This window comes from Piliocolobus tephrosceles, chromosome 7, assembly GCF_002776525.5.
Source record: "Piliocolobus tephrosceles isolate RC106 chromosome 7, ASM277652v3, whole genome shotgun sequence".
Classification (NCBI taxonomy): domain Eukaryota; kingdom Metazoa; phylum Chordata; class Mammalia; order Primates; family Cercopithecidae; genus Piliocolobus; species Piliocolobus tephrosceles.
In genome coordinates this window covers 74,771,679-74,778,543 of record NC_045440.1, presented here as the reverse complement: position 1 = coordinate 74,778,543, position 6,865 = coordinate 74,771,679, and positions in this window count along the sequence as shown.

Genomic DNA, 6,865 nt, shown 5'->3' with positions numbered 1-6,865 from the left:
GAAAAAAAAAAAAAAAAAAAAAAAAAGAGGCCAGGGGAGGTGGCTCAAGCCTGTAATCCCAGCACTTTGGGAGGCCGAGACGGGTGGATCACGAGGCCAGGAGATCGAGACCATCCTGGCTAACACGGTGAAACCCCGTCTCTACTAAAAAATACAGAAAACTAGCCGGGCAACGTGGTGGGCGCCTGTAGTCCCAGCTACTCCGGAGGCTGAGGCAGGAGAATGGCGTGAACCCGGGAGGCGGAGCTTGCAGTGAGCTGAGATCCGGCCACTGCACTCCAGCCTGGGTGATAGCAAGACTCCGTCTCAAAAAAAAAAAAAAAAAAAAAAAGGAAGAAAAGAAAAAAGAAACGAAACGCTGCCCTAGGGCATTGTCCTATTTGTGGTAGAAACAGGGCCTCAGGCTAGCATATGCTTAAGCTGGAGAAAAGAGGATCAGGGAGCAATTGAGGAGCCCGAATGTGTCTGTGTCCATTCCTCTGGTGAGCTTCCTTGTGTGGTCACACCTACCCTCAGTGAGCTGGCTGTGTGCTCCCAACCTGACATCCTACCTACCCAGCTACAACTCAATCATCGTGGAAGACAGGAGAATGAATTTCCGTGGACAACGAGTAGCTGGGGAGGGTGAGGGAAGTTTTCGTGTGTGTGTCAGGTGGGTTCACCTGCACCAAGTCTGTCGTCGGTCTTTTACCTTTGCTGCCGGCTCTCTGCCTGGTGTTTGTGAGTCCTGGGCCTCTTTCCAGGGTCAGTTTCACCAGAAAATAAACCTCCTGTCTGCTTGGGAGGCTGAGACAAGAGAGTTGTTGAGGTGTTTGCTGCGGGGGTGGAAACTAATTTAATGGTTCCTTATACAGATTTTTCCCTCAGTTATGCTATAAGCCTGATGCCTTATATCCTCTAAACACTATCTGGTGCCTCGTTCCTGAGCTTTGCCGGGATTCTTCTTGTAAAGTCAGCTCATTTTGTATTGGTTAGTGAGGCTTCGGCTTTCCAGACTCATTAAGTTCGTTATCATTGCTCCATCACTTTGTTTCTTCTATTTGTTTTTGTGGGCGTATGCCTTTTAAATTCTTCACTTCATCATCATAAGATTTTGGAGGGAGGAGAGATAAATGGATGTGTTCAGTCTGCCATTTTAAGCCAGGAGTACCAATTTGAAAAAGTGATTTCCATATGCCTTTCAAATTTAGGAGAGAGGTTTATATATGGAAGAGGAGCTATCCAAGAAAAGAGAAAGGAAATGATTCAGATTACACAGAAATGGCTACAGTACACATAATATCATTAATTGCATTATTTTCAACTTACCAAAACTCATTGAAATATGACTTTGAAAAGGACACATATTGAGTTTTGAACTAACATCCCTTTCATTTTCTCTCTTTTTTTTTTTTTTTTTTTTTGAGATGGAGTCTCACTGTGTTGTCCAGACTGGAGTACAGTGGCGCCATCTCTGCTCACTGCAACTTCTGCCTCCTGGGTTCAAGTGATTCTCCTACCGCAGCCTCCCAAGTAGCTGGGATTAAAGGTGCATGCCGCCACGCCTGGCTAATTTTTGCATTTTTGGTAGAGATGGGGTTTCACCATGTTGGCCAGGCTGGTTTCAAACTCCTGACCTCGAATGATCCACCCGCCTCAGCCTCCCAAAGTGCTGGGATTATAGGTGTGAGCCACCACACCTGGCCTATTTTCTCTTGTAAGTAGGGGCTGGCAAACTTTTCTATAAAGAGCTATATAGGAAATATTTTTGTTTTGGTGGGGCCCTAGATTCTCTATTAGTACTCAATTCTGCAGATTTATAAAACCAGCCATGGACAATGTATAAATGAAAGAACACAGGTATATTTCAAAAACCCTTTATTTACAAAAACAGGCAGCAGACCAGATTTGATTCACTGACCTCTGCTTTATTTTTATTTATTTATTTACTTATTTATTTATTTTTGTGACCTCTGCTTTTTTTTTTTTTTCCCCCAGACAGAGTCTCACACTGTCACCCAGGCTGATGTGCAGTGGTGAGATCTCGGCTCACTGCAATCTCCACCTCCCGGGTTCAAGCGAGTCTCCTGCCTCAGCCTCCCGAGTAGCTGAGACTACAGGCATGCACTACGACGCCTGGGTAATTTTTGTATTTTTAGTAGAGATGGGGTTTCACTATGTTGTCCAGGCTGGTCTAGAACTCCTGACCTTGTGATCCGCCCGCCTTGGCCTCCCAAAGTGCTGGGATTATAGGCATGAGCCACCACGCCCAGCTGGCCTCTGCTTTAAAGCATTGGAATCTATGTATGTAGACATTGTCATGTCTTCTACTTGTCTTGACTGTTTATTTTCTAATGAAAGGTTGGTGATCACCTGCCTCCAGAGTTGGTGTTGTACATCTTGAATGGACCATCAGTAGTCCAAGATGACATTTTAAAGCTAAACATTAAGAAAGCAGAGCTACTAGAGAACAGAGAGAAAGCCTATAAAAGTCAATTAATGGTTAAAGATGGAGGCAAAATTAGCAATGTAATGATCTTTTTCATTTTACCAGAAATATTCCCATTCTTAGCTGAACATCAGAGACTTCTTTTCCACTATAGGTAGAGCCCTTCTGCTTGATCTCCAACTGTGCCTTTGGGGTTCCCAAAATGTGCTCCACTGACGTGCTTCCTGCCAAAAATTTCCTATGGTCAAATGGGCCTGGGGTACAGAACAGGTCCTATCCCTTTCTTGCAAACTTCATTTATATTGGCAGAAGATTTTGAGAAGTTCTGCAATTAAAAAAAAAAAAAAAAACTTCTTATTTCATTTTTATAAAGACAGGGTGTTACTGTCACACAGGCTGGAGTGCAGTGGCACACTGCAACCTCCAACTCCTGGGCCCAAGCAATCCTCCCACCTCAGCCTTCCGAGTAGAAGGGATTACAGGCATGCGCTACCATGCCCAGCTATTTTTTAAATTTTTTTGTAGAGATGGGGTATTACTCTGTTGCTCAGGCTGATCTCTAACTCCTGGGCCTAAAGGATCCTCTCTCCTCAGCTTCCCAACATGTTGGGATTACAGGCATGAGCCACTGCACCAGGCCACACTTCTTTAACTTTGTTGAATTCACAGCTTCTTGGACGTATTTAATTAAAGAATTCTTTACTGACATAACATCTATTAATGTCCAGTGTAATGACTCCAGGGAATTATGTAACATGACGTTCTGGATCAGTCCCGCTTATGATCTAGAATTTGGGAATCCATAGGTTAAAATTTTCCATGCTTAATATTGCTAGCCCTGTCTTTAGACTGGTTCTGGCTTTGTGTTCCGATTTTAGAGGATCCAAGGATAATTCTGACAGTATTCGTTGACCCTGTCCCTAAAGGAAGTGCTGGGAAAATTGTGACCTGATAGGATCTAGTGACGAGTATTTTAATTCCTTCTGTTCTTGTAAGAAGGGGGAGACAGACACTAACTAGAAGTGGAAAAGTGGCACCAACATGGGAGTGAAACAGAAAAGACTAGACCATTTCTGTTTTCCTTTTTTGGAGACAGGGTCGCTCTATCATTCAGGATGGAGTGCAGTGGCATGATCAGGGCTCACTGTAGCCTCAACTTCCCAGGCTCCAGCAATCCTCCTACCTCAGTCCCCAAAGTAGCTGGCACTACAGGCATGCACCACCATACCAGGCTATTTTTTTTTTCTTTTTAATTTTAGTAGAGATGAAGTCTTGCTATGTCGCCCAGGCTGGTCTCAAACTCCTGGGCTCAAGTGATCCTCCCTCCTTGGCCTCCCAAAGTGCTGGGATTATAAGCATGAGCCACTGTGTCCAGCCTCTAGACCATTTCTAAGGTAAGGCTATTAAGTAAGCTACCAACTAGCTTAAGGGAATTGACCGAGCTTGATAGCCCAAAGACAATATGTGTAGTGTTCTGCATTGTTTGTTCACAAAAGCCCCAGCAAACGGGCTCTGTCTTAGTAAATTTGGGCTGCTATAACAAAATCCTTAGACTGGTTGGACGCAGTGGCTCATGCCTGTAATCCCAGCACTTTGAGAGGCTGTGGTGGGTAGATCACTTGAGCTCAAGAGTTTAAGACCAGCCCGGGCAACATGACAAGACCCTGTCTCAACTGAAAAAAAAAAAAAAAAATTTAGCTGGGTGTGGTGGCATGCACCTGTGGTCCCAGCTATGCGGGAGGCTGAGGTGGGAGGATTGCTTGAGCCCAGGAGGTTGAGGCTGCATTGAGCTGTGTTCGTGCAACTGCACTCCAGTCTGGGCAGCAGAGCAAGACTCTGTCTCAAAACAAAACAAAATACCTTAGACTGTGCATGTTCTGCTCACTCCTTTTCTCTAGGCACAAAGGTGAGGCTTACTCCACAACACTTGTGCTTAAATATCTGTGACTATCCAGAGAGGTACTTTAAAAAAAATTTTCACAAAGGCACCATAGAGCATAGTGGTGATTCGGCCAGAGTGACTTTGGAAAAGTCAAGGGTATACTTCTTAGTGCAGTTCCAAGCAAATTAGGGAGCTAGGAGCAGAGGTCCCCAAAAGGTTAGAACAACTCTGAGGAGGTATCATAAACTCAATTCAAACTAAGTAAAGGTTGGTGGTTAAAGCTGGAGGGGAGGAGGAAAGGAAAAGAGTGGGTCAACATACAAGCCTTAAGGTAGCTGTGGTTTTATTGTTCATGGATGTCTGGAACAACACTTAAACAAAGATATCCTTAGAGGAGAGGAAGAAGGCACTGGGTTCAGCCCTAGGCATAGAGGCCAGCAGGTCCTAGATAGGAGAAAGTTGTATATCAGATCTTAAAAAATGGTGTGTGTGTGATATACCTTTGTAACAGACCTGTATGTGTACCCCCGATTCTAAAATAAAAGTTGAAAAGGAAAAAAGAGAGGCTGGGCACGGTGGCTCATACCTGTAATCTCAGCATTTTGGGAGGCTGATGTGGGTGGATCACTAGGTCAGGAGTTCGAGACCAGCCTGGTCAACGTAGTGAAACCCCATCTCTAATAAAAATAAAAAAATTAGCCGGGTGTGGTGGTGGGCACCTGTAATCCCTGCTACTCGGGAGGCAGGGGGAGGAGAACTGCTTGAACCTGGGAGGTGGAGGTTGCAGTGAGCCGAGATTGTACCACTGCACTCCAGCCTGGGTGACAGAGCAAGACTTTGTCTCGGGGGCGAAAAAAAAAAGGGAAAAAAAGAAATGGTATGTGGGGTGTGTGTGTGTGTGTGTGTGTGTGTGTGTGTGTGTGTGTGTGTGTTGGAGAGCAGTCAACAGGATGGAGAAAGCAACAATTCCAGGAACTTGGATGAAGGGGCAGACAAGCAGATTGGCTACACACAGTGGCAGTGATACAGAGAGACTAGAGACAATATCTGAACATACCAGCAGGCCGCACTGCCACTGGCAGGCATGTTTATTCAATGAGAAAATGAATGAAGGGCTCAGGCCTGCAGGTGATGCTGGGGTAGGGCTGAGAGAGGAAGGAACAAACCTTGCTCTGGGTAATGAGCACTCTGACACTACTAGCCTGACCCAACCTTGTCAGACAGCCTTCCGTTGGTCCCTCCCTAGGCCATTTCCCTACTGAGATCATGGCCCACTTTCAGCTGCAGCACGTCCCAGAAACAGGCCATGACTAAATGTTACATATCGCATGTTACTGCCTGGGAGTTTCCTCCAGCTTCCAACTTACTCCTTCATCTCAGCTGCTACTGCAACTACTGACTGTTTCAACTTGCCTGAAGCATCCCCCCTTGACCTGGGAAGGAGAACAGACTAAAAAAGACTAGTAAGGCCTGTTCCACTTCAATCTGGTGTTTGTAATCTCTGTAGTGCAGGTGTGCATATCTGTCTTCAGCACAAGAAAGGTGTTAAATGAATTAAGCCAGCTGAGATGATTCATGCAGACATGCGTAGGTACCAATGGAAGGAAATTTTCTGTGTCACCTTTATATTAACACAGGAGCAATACAGTGAAAAGACACGGTGATATGTTTCAGAGAATGTGTGGAGGTATGTTTTGGTTTTTTTTTTTTGCTTTCTGTTTTTGTTTTTCAGACACAATTTCACTCTGTCACCCAGGCTGGTGTGCAATGGCATGATCTCCGCGCACTGCAACCTCTGCCTCCCAGATTCAAGCGATTCTTGTGCCTCAGCTTCCCAAGTAGCTGGGATTACAGGCGTCTGCTACCATGGGCAGCTAATTTTTGCATTATTAGTGGAGATGGGTTTTCACCATGTGGGCCAGGCTGATCACAAACTCCTGACCTCAAATGATCCGCCTGCCTTGGCCTCCCAAAGTGCTGGGATTACAGGAGAATGTGTGTAGTTTTAAATGTGATTCTAAGATCCTCTGATGTGCCTCCCATGGAAAGAAAGAATCAGGTACCCTCCCCTTGAATCTGGACTGTGAGATTTGACCAGTAGAATATGGCAGAATTCAAAGCATATTTGAATTCTGGGCCAGGCTTTAAGAAAGTGGTGACTTTTACTTCTTGTTTCTTGGAACCCAGCCACCATGTTGTGAGGTGTCCAAACTCAGGGTTTGCTCCTTCCTCTCTAAGCCCTACCCCAGCATTATCTGCAGATACATAGAGAAGCCACATGTGGGTGTTCTGGTTGACAGCCCCAGCTGCGGTCCCAGTGGAAAACCATCATCAACTACAGATATGAGTAAGTCCTGGCCGGGCACAGTGGCTCACGCCTGTAATCCCAGCACTTTGGGAGGCCGAGGTGTGCGGATCACGAGGTCAGGAGATCGAGACCATCCTGGCAAACACGGTGAAACCCTGTCTCTATTAAAAATACAAAAAATTAGCCGGGCCTAGTGGCAGGTGCCTGTAGTCCCAGCTACTCGGGAGGCTGAGGCAGGAGAATGGCG